Genomic DNA, 20,543 nt, shown 5'->3' with positions numbered 1-20,543 from the left:
CTGTCTTATGACTGGTACCATGGTCTATTTGTGTTACTACAGGGATGCAACAACGCAGAATCACCGTTTTGCTGTTTTTGCAGTTTAATCAAAAGCTAGAAAAAGACGATAATCATCAGCAGTTATTTATGTTATTTTGCAGTTCAATAAAGTAGAATCGTCATCAGAAGAACACATAGAAAAAACCAAGAAACCCCAAGATTTCATCTTCAATCAAGCAACCAAGAATGGTGATGTCTGGATCATCAATGGCAACTTAATTCATGGTCTCATTAATCCTCTTCTTTTCTGCTTTCATTATCGGAATTACACTTTCTGATCAACAACAGCAGCAGCAACAACAAACCCACCCCTTTGTTTCTTCATTTTCTTCTACATTCAATATATTCAAGAAAGAAGAAGCATCATCAGAACAACAATCCGAGAACATAATTCAAGCTTTAATGGCTATTCAAGATTACATCAACTGGGCTGAGTACTCTCTATAACTGATCCTTTCATTTTTCCAATTACTGCAACTTTTCTAATCCCAAGTGATAATCCATTAATCAATACCTCTTCCACTTCATCATCTTCATCTGAATCTTTAATATCAACTATTGGTTATCACATAATCCCACAACGACTCCCATTCTCTGTTCTTCAAACATTTGCAATAGGTTCAAGAATCCCAACCCTATTACCAGAAAAAACAATTCTTGTAACCAATAATTCCCAATCCAATTAGACAATTGATGTAATTCAAATCACATATCCTGATTTGTACATGAACGGAGCTGTTGTTGTGCACGATATTAAATCTACTCTAAATTACACTGCTTTTGGTGCTGCTAATGCTAATGATGATGATGATCATGACCCTTTTTCTGATAATGATGATGATGATGACAAGAAGAAGAAGGTAGAAGAAGGAAAAGGAGGAAAAGGGGTTTCTTCAGATGGAACCAAATTGACATTCAAGAAAAGGGTTTTCCTGGGAATCTCTTGGATTATGATCCTTCGGAACTGCGTTGCCTTCAAATATTTCTGTTTCTTTGAAGCTTTCAGTGTTATTGTACTTCAGTAATTGTGAAAATCAAAAGGGTTGAGTCCTGTAACGGGGTTTTTACTTTCATGGGGTTTTACTTTTTTGAGCTCACTGTAACTTTTGGGTCACTGTAAGTGTTTTTAGGGTTTTACTTTCTTGAGCAGTCTCTGCAACTCCTTTTTTTACAAGTGCAATTGGGAATAGTTGAATTTTTGTTCTTGTCTTCTAAATATTTTTATCTACTCCTGCTTTTTACTTTTCATATCATGTCCAATTTTGATTTAGCACAAATGATTCTGCTGGTATGCAGCAACAGTGGATCTTTTTGAGAATCATAAACATGAGCTTTAGTTGGTACATATACCATGGAAAAGTAGGGGTGAGGACTTGACTGGTTTTAGTGTCATGCACAATCCAATAGTTGAGGAAATCGATAAAAACTCTGAACCTGACTCTGTATTTCAGGCAAAGTATAGTTCAAGGACTATAAAATGCACAACACGATGGCATAGCATTTGCCAGTGTTCACCAAAGTTAACCAGTGCCAAAAATCCGCAGTCTTCAGAAAAATGAGACACAAAGAAAAACAAGAAGGCACTTAAGGTACAACTTAGTTTCCTTGCATGCATTTCCTCAAAAAGCGAAATGCTGCAGCCACCGTGGTTTTTGTTCTAAACTCATCATAAGAGATTTGATGGAACGGCTTTAGGGATAAAGACAGGTTAGGCTCAAAAACTCATCACAAGAGACGTCAACCGCCTTGACCTTATTTGGCTTTAAGGACCGATCTCGAGTTTTAGGGTCATCAAACTTATTTTTCTTTAGATTCAACATTTGCTCGATTTCTTCCTCAGCATACCTCTTGTTACCTTCTCCTGAATTAACAAAGTGTGAAGCAGCGCTGGATTTACCCATGTTGGCGGAAGACTACTCAGAAGAGAAGAGCTACGAGCATTCTGAAGCTGGTTTTGTGCTTTTGTACCCTTTGAACTTTGGTGACTGGTGTAGATATGTAGGGGAATATGTTAAGCTTGGGCTCCAACTTAGCCCAAAGTAAAAACAAGACCTTTTTAGTAAAAAATTACCCAAACTAAATGTTTTTATCGTTACAGCAACAAAAACCGATACAAAACAAGAGACTGCAATCTGCACAGGAAATGCATTTTCATGTGAAAGGCAAGAATCAAAACCAAAATTGAATACCTGTAAAGAGAAGGAGAATGATGCTTGAATTGAGAGCGAGATCTGGAATCGTTAGCGGGGAGGAAGTTTGGCGAGGGGATTGAATTTGAATTTTATAGAAATGGGAGAAGAAGTACGTATAGACTAGACTAGAGAGTGTTGATTTCGGGGAAGGGAGAGCTCAAAAGGTGATATAAACAATTTTTTTCATTTTGAAAAATTTCATATGCCTAAACTAAACACTGAATTCCAGTCTATCAATTTGCATTGTAGTTGCACAAACGTCGGTACAAAGTTTCCCTCTAGTTTCCGGTCAGGAAATGCAATTAGCTTCTTAAAGAATTTCTACTGCCTTGGATTGGTTGAATTTCGATGAAATTGAGGAAATGCATGCAAGGAAACAACAGCAAGAGACTGCCAGCTACCTAACCAACAAAGAGCAAACATGAAACTGACTAATAGTAAAGCAGCAATAGTGACAAGTCCCTCCTGTAGATCCTCCTAGCACCATCCCTCTAGTTAACCATGGCAGCACACTTCATTTCTTCTTGACAGCAGACTTGGTAACCTTGGCTCCTGTTGTTGGTAGGTCGGTCAAGGACTAGATTAGGAAATCTAGTTGGTTAGGGAAACCAAGTACTCGTGTCTTAAGTATAGAAGCTTAAGAGGTTTGTCTCTTAGAGCTAAGTTAGGAAACCATATACTTGTAGGAAAGTAATTCTTGTTAAGGAATGTGTCCACTCCTATTGATGTGTATAAATAGCCATAGAGAGAACTAGAGAAAACACACCAGAACTAGAAAGAGTTCTCTTCTTCTCTGCTTGAGCTTTGTATATTCCAACCTATACGGTGATATATAAAATTGCTATTCCTTCCCGAGGATTCAACCTCGTTAAATACTTGTTCTTCTTGTGTGTGTGATTGTGTTCTTGGCAATATTGAGCTACCTCTTAGTGATGCAAACCTAAACGCTTATGTGGGCTTTGGCGCACCAATTGGTATCAGAGCAAGGAGACGCTCTTGGATATGGGTACTCGAATTGCAGTAGAAGTGAAGGTATTTTTCTGAAGATTGCTTGAGGTAATACAAATCTCGAAGGTTCTGTTTTTTATCTATATTTGGTTGTTTGTGAACAATGGTTGACGGGGACGAAGATCCGAAAAATCCTTCAGGAGAACATTCAGATTCCACAAATAAAGATAAAGAAACAAAAGAAGAAATACTTCATTCACATAGATCACAACTCAAGGTAGAAAAGTTTATAGGAACCAATAACTTTGGTTTATGGGGAACGGACGTAATGGATGCTCTGGTTCATCTTGACCTAGAAGAAGCTCTAGAAGGTCATCCAGTGGAGATGTCTGAAAAGCAGTGGAACAAGATGAATAAATTATGTCTTGCTTCGATACGAGGGTTTTTAGCAACTATAGTAACAGTTAATTATCAGCACGAGACTTCAGCTAAGGATCTCTGGGAAAAGCTAGAGAAGGAATACCTTGTGAAGAACGTGGAAAATAGGATACATCTTAAAAGGAATTTGTATCGCTATAACATGAAGAGAGGTGCAACCCTAACCGAGCATCTAGATTCATATAATAAACTTCTTGCTGAGTTGGTTAACTACGATGAGATAATCGACGACGAGGAAAAAGATTTGTGTCTGATAAACTCTCTTCCTGAAAAGTATGAACCCGTGATTAAAGCATTAATGCACGACAAGGATAAGATAACATACGCTGAGGTCACTACAGCATTACGTAGTGAGGATTTCAGGAATATGGACCGTGAAGACCTTGCAAGTGAAGCTAATAATGATGTGCTTCTTTGAAGAGGTCGTTCAACAGACAGGAGAAGGAAGACTGGTGGTTATGGTAAAGGTAGAGGACGTTCTAAGATTAGAATGCGACTGCGGAAAGATGAGTGTGCTTGGTGCCATGAATTTGGTCATTGGGCTAAGGATTGTACCAAGCGTAAGACGATAGAAGGAGATAACGGTAATACCGAGGTGAACATTGCTAAAGGTAATGAAGAATCAGATGATGCTTCTGATTTCTCGCTAACTGTGACACCATCATCTTGTGCTATTACAGATGGTACATGGGTATTAGATACTGGAGCAACATATCATATATGTCCATATCGGGACTGGTTCTCAAGTTTTGAAGATCTTGATGGAGAAGTACGTATGGGAAACAATCATACCTGCAGGGTGATTGGGATTGGTAGTGTTCGTATCAAGATGCATGATGGTATGGTTAGAGAGCTGAAGGAGGTAAGATTTGTACCTGCCATAAAGAAGAATCTGATTTCACTCGGAACTTTAGAAGCTAAGGGCTATAAGATAGTCGCTGAAAATGGTGTTCTAAAGGTAATATCTGGATCTATGGTAATCATGAAGGGCACACGTCATCATAACTTGTATTACTTGCTTGGGAGTACAACAACAGGGGATGTGTCTATTTCTGAACACATCAAAAGAGAAGCTACCGATAAGACAAAGCTATGGAACATGAGACTTGCACATCCAGGTGAGAAGTCGTTGCATAGGCTGATTCAACATGACTTTTTGAAAGGTGTTATTGCCTGCAAGTTAGCATTTTGTGAACATTGTGTTAAGGGAAAGAAAACAAGAACAAGCTTTGGCACAACTATCCACAATACTAGTGGAGTTCTTGACTATGTTCATTCAAATGTTTGGGGTCCTTCCAAGAATGCATCATTTGGAGGGAAACGTTGGCTTGTGTCGTTCATTGATGACTATTCTAGGCGCGTATGGGTGTACACCATGAGGCATAAGGATGAAGTCCTAGAAGTCTTTGTGAGGTGGAAAAATGCAACTAAGACTCAAACTGGCAGAAAGATCAAAGTACTACGTTCGGACAATGGTGGAGAGTACAAGAGTGATCCGTACTTGCAAGTATGTCAGGATGAGGGGATTAAGAGGCACTTCACAGTTAAGAAGACACCGCAACAAAATGGGGTAGATGAACGTATGAATCGTACTTTGCTGGAGAAGGTACAATGTATGTTATCTAATGCTGGATTAGGTAAGGCGTTTTGGGCTGAGGCAGTTATGTATGCGTGCTTCCTCATTAATAGGTTGCCATCAGCTGCATTATAAGGTAAAACTCCTATGGAGAAGTGGTTAGGTAAACCATCTTATGATTATGACTCAATTCATATCTTTGGTTGTCCTGCATGGTATCATGTTAGTGAAAACAAGCTTGATAGCCGTGCTGTAAAAGGAATCTTTGTGGGTAGGCCTGTCAATGGAAGAATATCCGTCGGATATTTAGAAATCCGATATCCGACATGTTAAGCACTACCGGATATTTGATATCCGATAATATCCTATAGGATATCAAAATCAGATATCGATTCCGATAGGCTAAGCTGTCGGATATCCGATAGTATCCGGTTATAACAAAAAAGCTTAAAAACCCTTGTAAAACATTTTCATAATTGATACTTATGGGATATTTATCCGACAATATCCGATAATATCTGATACTAGACTCGAAATTAGGATAAATTACAAATAAGTTCTTATACTATCGGATATTAACATTTCGGATGGGGTCTAATCCGTTTCCGATATGTTAAGGAAAAAATATTCGATAAAATATCCGATCCGATATCCAATAAAACGGATAAAATCCTATGGGATCTCGAATACTCGGAAACGGATACCGGATATCGGACAAATATTGACAGGCCTATTTGTGGGTGTGAAGAGTGGAGTAAAAGGGTTCAAGATTTGGAATCCAGTTGAGAAGAATATAGTCATGAGTAGAGATGTCATATTTTATGAGATGTCTATGGTAAAGTCTTGGGGTTCTCAGCAGGTGAAGGACAGAAGCACCAGTACTAGTGAACCTTTGCAGCAGGTGGAGATTGATGCAACTCCACCACTTCCAGTTAAGTCTGTATTTGTTCATAACACATCTGAAGACAGTGGGTATGCAAGAGAAGTAGCTACTGAAGTTCCAAATGATAGTGACACTGTTGAGGAAGAGAAACAAGAGTCAGTAGAAGATACAGAAGCTACGTCACGGAGACCATAGAAACCAGCAAACCGAGAAGATCAACCAGGAAGCCTGGTTGGATGAATGATTACATTGCTTATGTATTACCAGTTTTTGAAGATGGTACTCCTACTTCCTATTTAGATAATGTACGCAGGGTAGAGTGTAAAGAATGGGAAGGTGCAATGCAGGACGAGATAGAGTCTCTTTACAATAATGGCACATGGATTCTTATGAAGCTTCCGGACGGTAAGAAGGCCATAGAGTACAAGTGGGTATATGCTAAGAAAGAAGGATCATCGGTGAATCAAGTACGCTACAAGGCAAGGTTAGTTTCAAAAGGTTATGCCCAAAGAGAAGGGATTGACTAGAATGAGGTGTTCTCTCCGGTGGTAAAACACTCATCAATCCGTATTTTGTTGGCCTTGGTAGCACAATATGATTTAGACCTAGTTTAGCTAGATGTTAAGAAGGCGTTCTTACATGGTGATCTAGAAGAGGAGATCTATATGACTCAGCCAAGTGGGTTCAAGCTTGCTGGAAAATAAGATTGTGTATGCAAGTTGAAAAAATCGTTGTATGGGCTGAAGCAGTCTCCAAGACAGTGGTACAAGCAATTTGATCGGTTTATGATTGGCCAAACATACACAAGAAGTCACTATGACCATTGTATATACTTTAAGAAGTTACGTGATGGGTCTTTCATATATTTGCTCTTGTATGTCGATGATATGTTGATTGCATCGAATAACAAGAACGAGATCGATAATTTGAAGTGCAAATTGTCATCTGAGTTTGAGATGAAAGATCTGGGAGAGGCTAAGAAGATTCTTGGTATGGATATTCAACGTGACAGAGAGAAGGGTAAAGTTTGTTTGTCTCAAAAGGCATATTTAAATAAAGTGTTACAGAAGTTTGGTGTCTACGAAGGAACTAAATCTGTAAGTACTCCCCTTGCTGCTCATTTTAAGTTGAATGATCGTATGTCTCCACTACTAAAGAATAGCGAAAGTATATGGCCCAAGTCCCATATGCTGAGGCTGTTGGTAGCTTGATGTATACGATGGTATGTACAAGGCCGGACATTTCACATGCAGTTAGTATGGTCAGCCATTATATGCATTGTCCTGGTAAGGGACATTGGCATGCCGTGAAATGGATTTTGAGGTATATCTATGGTACAGTTGATATTGGCTTGGAGCTTGTGAAGGATATAAGTAACAATCAGTTGTGTGTTGGGTATGTGGATTCTGACTATGCTGGTTATTTGGACAAGAGACGTTCAACTACAGGGTATGTGGATTCTAGCAAGGACATTTGAGAGAACTACGATCGGGTTTGATTCCTATTGAGGATACGTAGGCAGCCAGTGATGGTTCAGTCAACATTGGAAGATAGAGGTGATTTTATCTATTGATCGTCTCATGCATGAATGCATGATCCGAGGTGGAGAATTGTTGGTAGGTCGGTCAAGGACTAGATTAGGAAATCTAGTTGGTTAAGGAAACCAAGTACCTGTGTCATAAGTATAGAAGCTTAAGAGGTTTGTCTCTTAGAGATAAGTTAGGAAACCATATACTTGTAGGAAAGTAATCCTTGTTATGGAATGTGTCCACTCCTATTGATGTGTATAAATAGCCATATAGAGAACTAGAGAAAACACACTAGAACTAGAAAGAGTTCTCTTCTTCTCTACTTGAGCTTTGTATATTCCAACCTATACGGTGATATATAAAATTGTTATTCCTTCCCGAGGATTCAACCTCGTTAAATACTTGTTCTTCTTGTGTGTGTGATTGTGTTCTTGGCGATATTGAGCTACCTCGTAGTAGTGCAAACCTAAATGCTTCCGCAGGCTTTGGCGCAACACATGTTGGGTCCTTCTTCTCAACTCCCTTGATGACACTTGCATCAACGGTCTGCCTCATGTCCCTAACACCAAAACATCTAATAGGTGGGTGCTGAGAGAAGGTCTCCACAACCATGGGATTGGTTGGAAGCATTTTAATGATACCAGCATCACCATTCTTCAAGAACTTGGGCTCCTTCTCAAGCTCCTTTCCAGATCGCCTATCAATCTTGGTGAGGATCTCAGCAAACTTAACAGCAATATGAGATGTGTGATAGTCAACAACTGGGGCATAACCTTTACCGATCCGACCAGGATTGTTCATGATGATGACCTGGGAGGTGAAGTTGGCAGCTTCCCTGGCAGGGTCATCCTTTGAGTTGGAGGCGATGAAACCACGCTTGATATCCTTCACATCAACATTCTTGACATTGAACCCAATATTGTCTCCTGGAAGAGCTTCTAGAAGGGATTCGTGGTGCATCTCCACAGACTTAACTTCAGTGGTCAAACCGGTGGGTCCAAAAGTAACAACCATACCAGGCTTGATAACTCTAGTTTCAACATGTCCCACTGGCACAGTTCCAATACCTCCAATCTTGTAAACATCCTGAAGTGGAAGACGAAGGGACTTGTCTGAAGGTCTCTTTGGCTCAGAGATGTTGTCAAGAGCCTCAAGGAGAGTTGGTCCTTACACCAGTCAAGGTTGGTGGCTCAGAGATACTCACATTATCCATAGACTCCTGCGCCTAGTTTAATAACTATTCTAGATGCCTATGGCTTAACATGGTGCACAAACAGTGGTCTAGACATCATCTCATAGATTATTCATTTTTAGCTCTTTCGGAAAATCCATTGTTCGTAGTCACGGAAGAAATATCTAGAGCATCATGTGCCTTAGAGAGACTTGACATATCATCTACTGATCTACATAAGAAATCCCCATTAGATATTCAATCCCACCACAAGTGAAGATATATCTAGGAATTACTAGTTAATCCACTATAAGGAGAACGGGTTATTGTATAGTCCAGCACCAGAAAAAAATTACTCCCTGTTTTTGGACCACATATTTATTCTCTCGTCCAGCACACGTGCGAGTCCCTAATATCCTTTTTATTTATTTTTTCCTAAATTACCCTGCTGCAACGACAACTACTGGGAGAAAATCAAATCAAGAAGTCTTGTGTCTTTCTTTTTTGTTCTTTATCTCAGATCTGAATCTCTCTCTGCTCATGCTGTTTATCTTAAATTTCTAGGGTTTAGCTCATGTAGTTTGCTACAATCTCCATGTGTTTTGCTAGAATCTCTTTTATTCTCTATTTTTTTTTTGTTCATTATGATCAACTCGATTTCATAATTTTGACGAATTTTTTTCCCTTGTTTTATTTCTCGATTAGTAAATAATCGATTTTCTATGATGCAATGGTACAATTTCATGATTTAATTCCATTTTTGTTCGTTTTTTAAGCAATTTTGTGATTTTTGAGAATCTGATTTTGTAATCGACCTATTTTTGTTCATTAAATCGTCGATTTGATTTGGTTTTGACAATCTGTTTTAATGGTGCTTTGTTGAGTTAATTTGAACATTTTTGTGTTTACTTGATAGAACGCTTAGTTAATGTTTTTATTCTTGTTTTGATAAATAGAAATAAGTTTGATTTTTAGAAAAAATATTCGTTGACGCTACACATATTTCTGTAGCGATTTTGCAGTACGTATATGCATGTACTGTTTGTATAAAGCTATTGAAGAACAAAAGATAAGTGAGTTTGAGGCAAATGAAAAGAGATTTAGTGAAACTTGACTGGAAAAGAACAAGTTGCTCGGATTTAGGTAAGTAATCATTTATTTTTTATATAAATTTGGATATCAAACAAACACAGCTATGCAAGTGTTTATTGCTTCATTTGGGTGGGAAACTTTGCAAATGTTTCTTGTTTCAATTGGTAATTTTTTTATGCTTTTGGTCTTGTTGATGCTTTTCTTGCTTGTGGGGTTATATCTCTCTGATTAACGGATGCTGAAATACACTGGTACCATTTTGCAGGCTAACTAGTAATAGACTATCTATCTATTTAGTATGTTATTGACTTTTCCATACATATTTGTTTTTATTTTGTCAATTGAGTACATATTTTGATGTACCGTAAATGAAATGAACTATGCTTGTGATGTACTGCAGGGATGTCAATCTACTAGGTTTTCAGTCAGTACGTATTGATATCTACTAGGTTTTCTCATAGTACATATCAATATTTAATAGTTTTTTTTATAAAATTTAAGGTTAATTATTCTTTGGTATGTGGCTTTATACGATGTGGAATGATTATTTTGATCCTTCTGTTTATTTCAGGTCCATTTTTGTTTACAGGAAATCATGATATCTATTCTTTTGTATTGTTTGTATGATCATGTATACAATACATATTAATATGTATTGTAATATACTTTTTTGTAATATCTATTTTATGTAAAGTATAACACTTGAATCAGTACATATTTGTTAGTGTAGACGTAAAAAAAATCAGTACACATATTTATTTGTGTTTTGCAGATAATAAGCTTTTGTTTGTTTTTGGTGTATCCATAAGATGTGTGATACTCCTACAATAGTACATTATGTTGCTGATATCGGGTTGCTATTATTTGGTATATTTGGGATAGAAAGCAGACATTGCTTAGATACTATGATGTCTTTTGCTTTTCAAAGAAGCCGTGTTCTGAATATACATATGAAAGAAGTGAGATGAGTCTGTTGCATTTTATCTGGTAAAAAAATTGATATATGTACTATTATTTTCATCTTTTGATTCGTTTTATTTATTTTCTTTCTTATGTCAGGTCATCCTTGGATTTGTGAAAATGGGGTTGCTTCTTATTATGCATTAGATCCAGCAGTTCGTTCTCGGCCTAAACATTTTTTTATAATGATAGGTACATATTCTGATTGTGTACCATTGGTTTACGGGGGTCGAGAGGGCCGCGCCCCCTCGTCATCATTCATTTCTCAGTAACTTTGAGGTTATTTTCTTTAATAAGTTATCCTAAATTTATTTTCCTGTTGAATCCTTATAATATCCGTTGTTAGAATTATACAATATTGGGTACATATCGATATCCACTATTGGAATCATATACAACAATGGGTACATATCACTTGGTACACATCAATATGTACTGGGGTTCCACTTCTTGTTTTCTTCAATACATATATATATACATGTACTGTTTTTTCATTTTGAATCTCTTTAAAAATTTATTGGTTTCCAATTTTTATAATCTGCTATATTGTATGAGATTCATTCCCTTATAAAACTTTGCAAATTGTTGCTTTTAATGTGTTAATTGATTTGAAGTTACAGTAGGTTAATAGAAACTAAATGAGTCCATTAAAACTTGTAGGTTTATAGACTTATGGGAACCATATAAGAAGGAAATGTGCATCTTGTGTTTTGTTTATATAGTACATAAATTGCTTGATACTATTGGGTTATACGCGTTCAGTGGGAACTTCATTTCTATCAGACTAGATATGTTACATATATAAAACACAATCATTTACTGCTTCTTATGTATAGTGCTTAGATTATCAGTAGCGATTTTGCAGTACATATTGCATGTACTCATATCGCAATACATATTTGTATGTACTGTTTGTATATTGTTTTTTGTTTTAATTTCTTGCACTTTCTGACTGTGCTGCCAATTTTATACAGGACCGATGTAGGATCACATCTAGCTCCCCTTGAGCCACTTACCGCCAGAAGTCTTGAAGGAAAGACTTTTCAGGTATCTTAGAGACAACTGCCATTTTAGGATAACACATATGACATTAGACGTTAAACATTTGAAAATTTAACCTGCATACCCTCCAAAATAAAGAACAACTTGAACATAGTCAGACCCTTTTCTCATTCTCAAGCATGTAAATTAGTAGCCGAAACTGACTTGTTGTGTGATTCTAGGGATTATGTTGCTTTTTCATTCCACTACACTGAATTTAGAGCAACAATAGTCGTGATACTAAAATTAATTCTTCTTTATCAATATGTACTAAGGTTGCAGTCGGTACATATCATTATGTACCATGGTTTCATTGAGTGATTAAGTTCTTAATGGGTAAGTTTATAATTTTTATTATGTTTTTGGCAGTTGACAGTTCTGCGACAGGAGTTGGATGAAATGAAACAAGCTATGGAGTCTGAGAAAAATCTCAAATTCAAAGAAGAAATAATAGTTGCCGCTATGGCCAATGGAGATCCAGCAGACAAGTCATTGAGGTTAGACGACTTGTGGTCATCAAGGATGAGAGAGAGAGACTGGAGAAATCAACTTGAAGAGTCTTATATATATTTCGCAGTTGAAAGCATGAGTTGGTTGAAAATAAGACAAGCTATGGTGGAAAATTCGATAAGCAAATGGTATGGCCGCTAGAGATGCGGCAGACAAGTCTTTTAAGGTTAGCAGACTTGTAGGAGTCAAGGCTGAGAGAGGGATCAGCAGAATTATCTCATCAAATTGAAGAGTCTGTTACTCAGTATATATACATATGTACTATGGTTTTACTCAGTAAATATCGATATGTACTGCATTTTTGCTCTGTACATATCGATCTGTACTGGGTTCTTGCTCAATATGTACTAAAGTTCGTGAAGTTATATATGTTTCTTACAAAATTTTCTTATGTACACCAGGTTTTACAGTACTGGCAGATATGTACTACAAGTATTTAAGGTTCATACTCTTTTCTTAGTCTTTTGTACTAAGTCATACGACTAATATAATATAGTATTATAAGAAGTATTGAAATACATTTAGTTATCTTTTTTTTCCATAACTATTTGTATTGAAAAAATCTCAAGTTTAAGTTCCAATTTGTTTATATGCGTCAGGTCTTGAAATATAAAATGAACCCACAAAAAACATGTATATGGAGCCTGCACTTTAACTAGCTTTTTCATTACAACACAATATGTATTGCAGGATTATACAGGAAAAATCAGTACATGACAATATGTATTGTAGGATTATACAGGAAAAATCAGTACATGAAAATATGTATTGTAAAAATGAGTACATCGCAATACGTATAGCAGGATTATACTGGAAAAATGAGTACATCACAATACGTACAACAAGATAAATTAGTACATTATAACACGTACTATAGGATTATACTCAAAAAATGTTGATACATACATGGTACTCTCAATACAACCTCGACGTACACATTCTTGAATGCTCGCAACTTGCATATATTTTGGAAACAGAGGTGGTGCTCACAGTAATTTGAGAACTTGAAATATGAAGGAAAAAATCCATAGAAGAAAAACAAGGTACCGAATTATTTCAAGCAATAATGACTACGTATCAAAATCCATAGTTGATGAGACTTCTTCCTTTTCATCTTCATCACCATTCCTCTTGGGAGCAATGTAAACCCAAACTCTTCTTAAAGAAACTACAGAATATATATACTGAAAATGATGAGAAATATGCACCAAAAAGAACCAAAAATATTGTTGGATTTAAGTAACAAAGCACAACAACATTTTTTGTTTCACAAGGTAGTAAATATTGGTACATGTCAATATGTACTGGTTTATATCTTTTCGATTTTTTTACATAACACACATCAATTCATATTGTTAGATCATACAGAAAACATTAATCTAACTATCCAGTACATATTTGGTTTTATTCTCGAAATGATATGTACTGCAACTACAAATCTAGGTACTATTATATCATACAAAAAACAGTACTAATATAACTATCCAGCAATACATATTGCTATATAATGTTTCTTTAATACTTGAATAAGCATAATAACATAATACATATTGCGAAAAATGAAAGTTCGAAGAACTAAAACCTAAAACAAAAGAAAACCAATTAAAGGGGAATAAAAGATTGATTCTATAATCATCTATCAAATCCGATTGAAAAAGAGATTGATAAACATATTAAATCAAAAAGCCATTAAAGAAAAGAAATCATACTAAAACCTAAAACAATCATATATTTCCTTCCCCTTACTGATTGAGTTATACATATAAATATTATTATTTACATCATAAGTCAGGGCCGGAATTTATCAATGGAAGAAGAGAAATAGAAAATGATAAAAGACAAGGACGTGCAAACGTTTATCAATGGAAGAAGAGGTTTAAGGAATTCTTGTTGAATGATATCTTGGTTTAAGGGAGGATGTTGGAAGTTAAACCAAGATATGGTGATTTGGTTTGTGGATGAACATATGATGTTGATCCAGTCCAAGTGGATCAAATGCTGCAGTTGACGCAGTCAAGTTGGATCAACATACGTTGTTGACATACTGTGCGATATTTCGAAGTTGGAGTTAACTAGAAGAGCAAGTTGTGTCGGTTTATGAAGATTGAGAAGTCGGATTGATATCCTGAGATGCCGAAGTTCTGTAGTTGTTATTGACATTGTCAAAGTTTAGAATCCGGTGATGGGACTGAATGGTGACAACGATTTTGTGGAAGTTGAGATAAATTAGTAAAGAATGATTTCTGGAGAAGCTCGGAGTAAAGAACAATCACAGTTAGAGAAATTGTTACAGAAGAGTTATAGAAGAATCTGTTATAGAACTGTTACAGAAATTATTACAGAAGAGTTACAGAAAAATTTGTTACAGATTGACAAAAGCGTGACAGAAGAATGTCATAGTTTATGACTGTTGGAGTGACATAAGATGACAACAAAAACGTGTGATAGTTTCTGGCAGGGGTGTTGCAAAAAGTAGTTTTTGTGTGTGTTGATGATTGTTGAGGTAGTTTAACTAAGGGTTGTTGTGGCAGAGCATTTATTGATTTTGGAAGGTAAAGAATCTTAAGGTGAGTGGTGTTTGAAGGGTTAGGTCATGAATTCAAAGTCAAAGAAGGATCAAAGTATTGCAAGACTGTCGATAAGAGGGATTGGTACAATTTGGTGAAGTTGAATTCGAATTCAGGGACTTAGAATGACAAGGAATGATTGGATGGTTATGTTTGAGATTAATATGATATTATCCTCCCTATGATGTTGATCCAGTCCAAATGGATCAACTGCTGCAGTTGATGCAGTCAAGTTGGATCAAGATATGGTGATTGCTGTGAAGAAGATTGATCAACATGTGATCTGATCTAACTTCCCTTCCTCTAACCGCATTCGTGAAAAATGATAAGTAATCACCAAGGGTGATGTGTGAGAAAGAACAACAATAATGGGTGAAAATCCCATGAGTTTTGATTATGAAGATAAAGCAAGGTGAGAGGAAGAGAGAGGAGAGGGAGAGAAAGTTGAAGAAGTATTTAGTTATTTCGGTGATAGAGAATTATTAAAAGAGAGGTTGCGGAAAGTTCTGACGAGTTAAAGAAGAAAAAGAAAGAAGTGCACATTCTGTAGAACAGAAAACGAAAGAGAGTTCTGCTGTTGTTTCCGTGAAACAAACAAGAAAGTTTTTAAAGTTTACGAAACAGGGAGAAACTAAGTCGCTGCCATAGATTTCGTGGGTGTGTTGCTGTTTCTGGTTTGAGCTCTGGTTCGCAAGGTACTGCAGGGTTTAGTTGGAAGAACCAGCATACCAGAGGTCACAAGTTTCAGGTTCGAATTTTTGGACCTAAGTTCGTGGAGTTTTTTGGTTCGGTGCTGGAAAAGAATTTTGTTCAGTTGTCGTTAAATTGAAGATGAAGAAGAACAAGGGTTATGACGTATGTAAAGAAGAAGATGACTGATTCTGAGTTACGAGTCGGGGAAGATTAAGATTAGTTCACCGAGAAACAATCTAACAAGAAAGGGGTTACTTCCATATTTGCTGGACTATCGGTGTTTGATTAGTGAATCTTTGGGAACTAGGGTTTGTGAAAATCTGAGCTCCATTTAGATAAGGGTTCCGAGCAAACACAAGTTGAGACTTGAATTGTTGTATCTGATCTGAAGGGAAGATGGAGATTCGAATTACAAGTTGTTTGGGGTTAACGTTCATCAGGTTTGTTAGTGTGTTCTGCATCGATGAAGATGAAGCTGCAATCCGGTAGAAAGATGGTTGTTGTCAAGGGAAGATGAAAGTTGTTGCAGTAGTTTGATCGTATGGTCATTGATATTATGGCAATCCAAACGATGGAGTGGTGGAATAAGACCGACGGAGAAGATGCTACTAACGAGTTCAGTTCGAAGGTAAGAGAATGGAGTCTGCTGATGTACTCGACGGGAAGCTAACGTTGGCAACAGAAGGTGATGGAAGTTGAGCTCGCTGTGGCTGGAGATGTAGTCTGCGAGAAGGTTGGGTGTGATAGATGAATAGTACTATGCTGTTGCTCGAGTTGTTTCCTGTGGTTAGAGGCTTCTTTTAGAAGTTGACGGACCAGAGTTATGGGGCGATGTTGCTGAAGATTTGACGTTTCAAGACCTAAAAAAGGGGGTGAGAATAGGTACTGTTGCTGGTGTAAAAAAAAGAAGGGTGAGCACGTGAGTTTGTGAAAACTAGTGATTCTTTCGCTAGTAAAGATTGGAAGCTGAGATTTAGAAGGTCAGGAGATGGAACCTTGATATGGTGGTCGACGGTGGAAAAAAGGATTTGGGTTTCCGTTGGCTATATACTAAGAGTTTTAGTTTGTCGTGGTCGAGATACACAAGTTAAAGAAGGTGTTATGGTGGTAGTAAACATTGGTTGATTTTAGAAGGTGAAGAAGCTTTGGGTGAGAGGTTTCTTCGAAGGGTTAGTCATGGATTCGAAATAGACGCAATAATATCAAAGTTGGTATTGCAGTCAGAGGATTGGTACAGTTTGATAGAGGATCAAAGCTGGTATTGCAGTCAGGAGGACTTGTACTGTTTGATGGGGGTCAAAACTGGTATTGCAGTCAGGATTGGTACGGTTTGATTAAGTTTACTAGAATTCAGAAACTTAGAATGACAATGTATGTTGGGTGGTTATGTTTGAGATTAAGGGAGGATGGTATCATATTAAGCTCAAACATGGTGATTGAAGAGTTTGTGGGAGAAACTTGGAAATCTTACAAAGTGTGGCAGACTTTGTGTTAGTTATTACTTGTGGCAGAAGCGTAACAAGAGAAAGATGGTGAGAGAATCTTGAAGAAAAGAGGTGTGAAGATTTCATAACAATAGTGTGACTGGAACAAAGAATAAAAGAAGAAGAAAAGAAAAGAAGAAACAACAACAAGGTTGTGAAGAAAGAGAAGTTAATCACCAGGTGGTGATAAGAGAGTGAAGAGAATAGACGTCACAAGGTTGTGACCGAGATTTGTGAACCAATCCCAGTGTGTATTTGGCTAGAGTTGTGAAGACCAATCCCGATGGGGATTTGGCTAGAGAAGTGAAGAAATTCCAGGGTAAAATTTGAAGTGTTAAGTGGAAATCCTGCAAGTGAAGTAGGTAAACAAGTGTTGAGTTTGAGCTACAATGCTCGGTGAAGATAGTTGAAGGTGAGCTACAATGCTCGGTGATGATTTAAAAATTTGGTTTTGTGTTTGGTTAGCAAGTTTTATAGAACACAACATGGTGTTTCTAGCTTGTTAAGTTTTGTGTTCCGCTGCGATGAAGAAGAACGTAAAAATAAGTGTTTGATGATTGCTGTTAAGCAAATGAAGAAGATTGGTTTGTTAACCGAGTTACATTTTGAGCTGCGGTTTGTGAATTGAGTTTGTTAATGATGACGGAGTTCTGGTTTGAGAAAAGACAAGAACGTTTTAACGTTTATCAATGGAAGAAGAGGAATGGTAAATGAGAAAAGACAAGGACGTGTTAACGTCGATCAATGGAAGAAGATGGTTACGGAATTATCGTTGAATGATATCTTGGTTTAAGGGAGGATGTTGGAAGTTAAACCAAGATATGGTGATTTGGTTCATGGATCAACATCATATGTTGATCCAGTCCAAGTGGATCAACTGCTGCAGTTGACGCAGTCAAGTTAGATCAACATATGTTGTTGACCATCTTATTAAGGGAGAGGAGAAGTAGTCAAGTTGGAGCACAATGAGGTGTTTCTCCCTTCCTCTCTCTTGCTCGATCCTACATATGGTATCGTATTAAGCTCAAACATGGAGATTGAAGAGTTTGTGGCAGAAACTTGGAAGTCTTACAAAGTGTGACAGACTTTCTGTTAGTTATTGCTTGTGGAAGAAGCCTAACAAGAGAAAGATTGTGATAGAATCTTGAAGAACAAAGAAGTGTGAAGGTTTCGCAACAATAGCGTGACTGGAACAAGGGAAGAAGAAACAACATTAAGTTTGTGAAGAAAAAGAAGTTAATCACCAGGTGGTGATGAGAGAGTGTTGAGAAGAGACGTCACAAGGTGTGATCGTGAGAAGTGAAGAAATCCCAGTGTGGGTATTTGGCTAAGAATTATGTAAAGCAATCCCAGTAGGGATTTGTCTAGAGAAGTGAAAAAATTCCAGGGTGGAATTTGAAGTGTTTAGTGGAAATCCTGCGTGTAAAGTAGGTAAACAAGAGTTGAGTGGATGAGCTACAATGCTCGGTGATGAGTTTGTTATTGTGTTTGGTTAGCAAGTTTTATAGAGCACAATGAGGTTTTTCTGGCTTGTTAAGGTTTGTGTTCCGCTACGATGAAGAAGAACGTGAAAGAAGTTTGTGATTATTGCTATATGATAGCAATACGAAGTGAGTGTTTGATAATTGTTGTTAATCAAATGAAGAAGATTGGTTTGTCAGCTAAGTTAGCTGTGGTTTGTGAATTGAGTTTGGCAATGATGACGAAATTCTGATATGAGAAAAGACAAGAACGTGTTAACGTTTATCAATTGAAGAAGAGGAATAGAAAATGATAAAAGACAAGGACGTGCAAACTTTTATCAATGGAAGAAGATGGTTACGAAATTCTTGTTGAATGATATCTTGGTTTAAGAGAGGATGTTGGAAGTTAAACCAAGATATGGTAATTGAGTTCTAGAGAGTTCTAGAAGACTTCTATTTAGAGTTTGTTTTATATTAGGAAAATGTCTTTGTTTAGAGTTTTATCTTTGTTAGGAAAGTTTGCTTTGAGTGATCGTCAAGTTTGTGAGACTACAAGTAGGCTACATGAGCCATAAGAGTTATACACCAAACTGATTATCAATGTAGTCTATTATATGCTTCCGCGTTGTGCTCTCCACTCTCTTATTGGTATCAGAGCAAGGTGAGGGGAAGAGGAGGAGAGGAAGAGAAAGTTAGAGAAGTTTTTTTTTCCGTTGTTTTCGTTTTAGGGTTTAAGTGAAAGTCGTTCAAAAAAAAATTGCATCAAGTTTGAGCTGAATAAAAGGTGTAGTAGTCTTGTGCTGCTGCTAAAGAGTTACGTTGGCTAAGTCGTAAAAAACAATTGTGCTGGTGGAGAATTATTCAGGAAGAAGGTGTCATCTCCTAAAATTTTGTTAGCAGAGTTTGAAGCCATTAGGTTCCAGGCTGTTCGTGAAGTTTTTTGGTTCAAAGAAGCAAACCAGGTCAAAGATGGGTTGTCGTCCATAATTTGGAAGTTTTGATAAGCAAAGTTGAATGTTGGTGCTGCTATATTACCATTGGTGTTTGATGAGTTCCGGTAGGTGTTGCTGCTGGTGGTATGGAAGATAACAAGGAAGAAGGCTTAGTCGCTGGTAAGGTAAAACGCCGGAGAACATGTTTTTTCAAAGTTAAGATAAACAAAGGACAGAAAGAAGATATTATGCTGTGGTGGACACGAGGGAAAACAGGGAAGAGTTATGTTCAGGGCAGTGCCACTGTTGGATATTGACGAATCAGGGAATGGAATGAATGGAGTGCTGGGTTTGATTGTTCCAAAGATTACTGGTTAAGAATATTTGCTCGAGATGATTGCTGCCATTAATGGTGGATTATCATCATGCTTGATTTTTTTTTGCTGTGAAACAGAGAGTGAATATCAACAGAGTTTTGCCGAAAAAAACGGTTTACCAGGAAGGTGGTGATGTTTTTTCTCGGTGATTGGCAGAGGTCACTACTGTTGGTGATAATGGGGTTAATCATATAATGGTGATGATGTTTTTTGGACCCAAAGAATTTGGGTTCGTATGTTTGATGCTTCATCATTATCGGCTAAACCTAGGGTGGTTGAGATAGAAATCCGTAAAAAAAAAAGGTTCATCTCTTCAAAATTGTTACAGTTTAACAGAAGCGTAACATAAGAAAGGTGTCACAGTTGTGAGAGTGAGCGTGACAAAAGGGTCATAACAGTGTACAAGTGTAACAGTTTCTGTAAGAGGTGTTGCAGAAATCAGAATTGATGATGATTGAGAACAAGGGTTGTTGTGGCAGAGCATTGGTTGTGATTTTTGGTAAAGAATTTTTGGGTGACTGGTTGATTCAAAGGGTTAAGTCATGGATTCGAAAAATACGAAAGGATCAAAGTTGGTATTGTAGTAAGAGGATTGGTACAGTTTGATAGAGGATCAAAGCTGGTATTGCAGTCAGGAGGGCTGGAA

At 37.1% G+C, this 20,543-nt stretch overlaps 1 pseudogene; it reads right to left on the bottom strand.

Annotated features, from left to right (window-relative positions):
• Nucleotides 1-2,692: 2,692 nt before the first annotated feature.
• On the bottom strand, nt 2,693-11,604 carry LOC113306423 (annotated as a pseudogene).
• Nucleotides 11,605-20,543: the final 8,939 nt, after the last annotated feature.

Source organism: Papaver somniferum, chromosome 8, assembly GCF_003573695.1.
Source record: "Papaver somniferum cultivar HN1 chromosome 8, ASM357369v1, whole genome shotgun sequence".
NCBI classification, from domain to species: domain Eukaryota; kingdom Viridiplantae; phylum Streptophyta; class Magnoliopsida; order Ranunculales; family Papaveraceae; genus Papaver; species Papaver somniferum.
The sequence above is the reverse complement of the archived record's forward strand: the minus strand, read 5'-3'. Positions and strand labels throughout refer to the sequence as shown.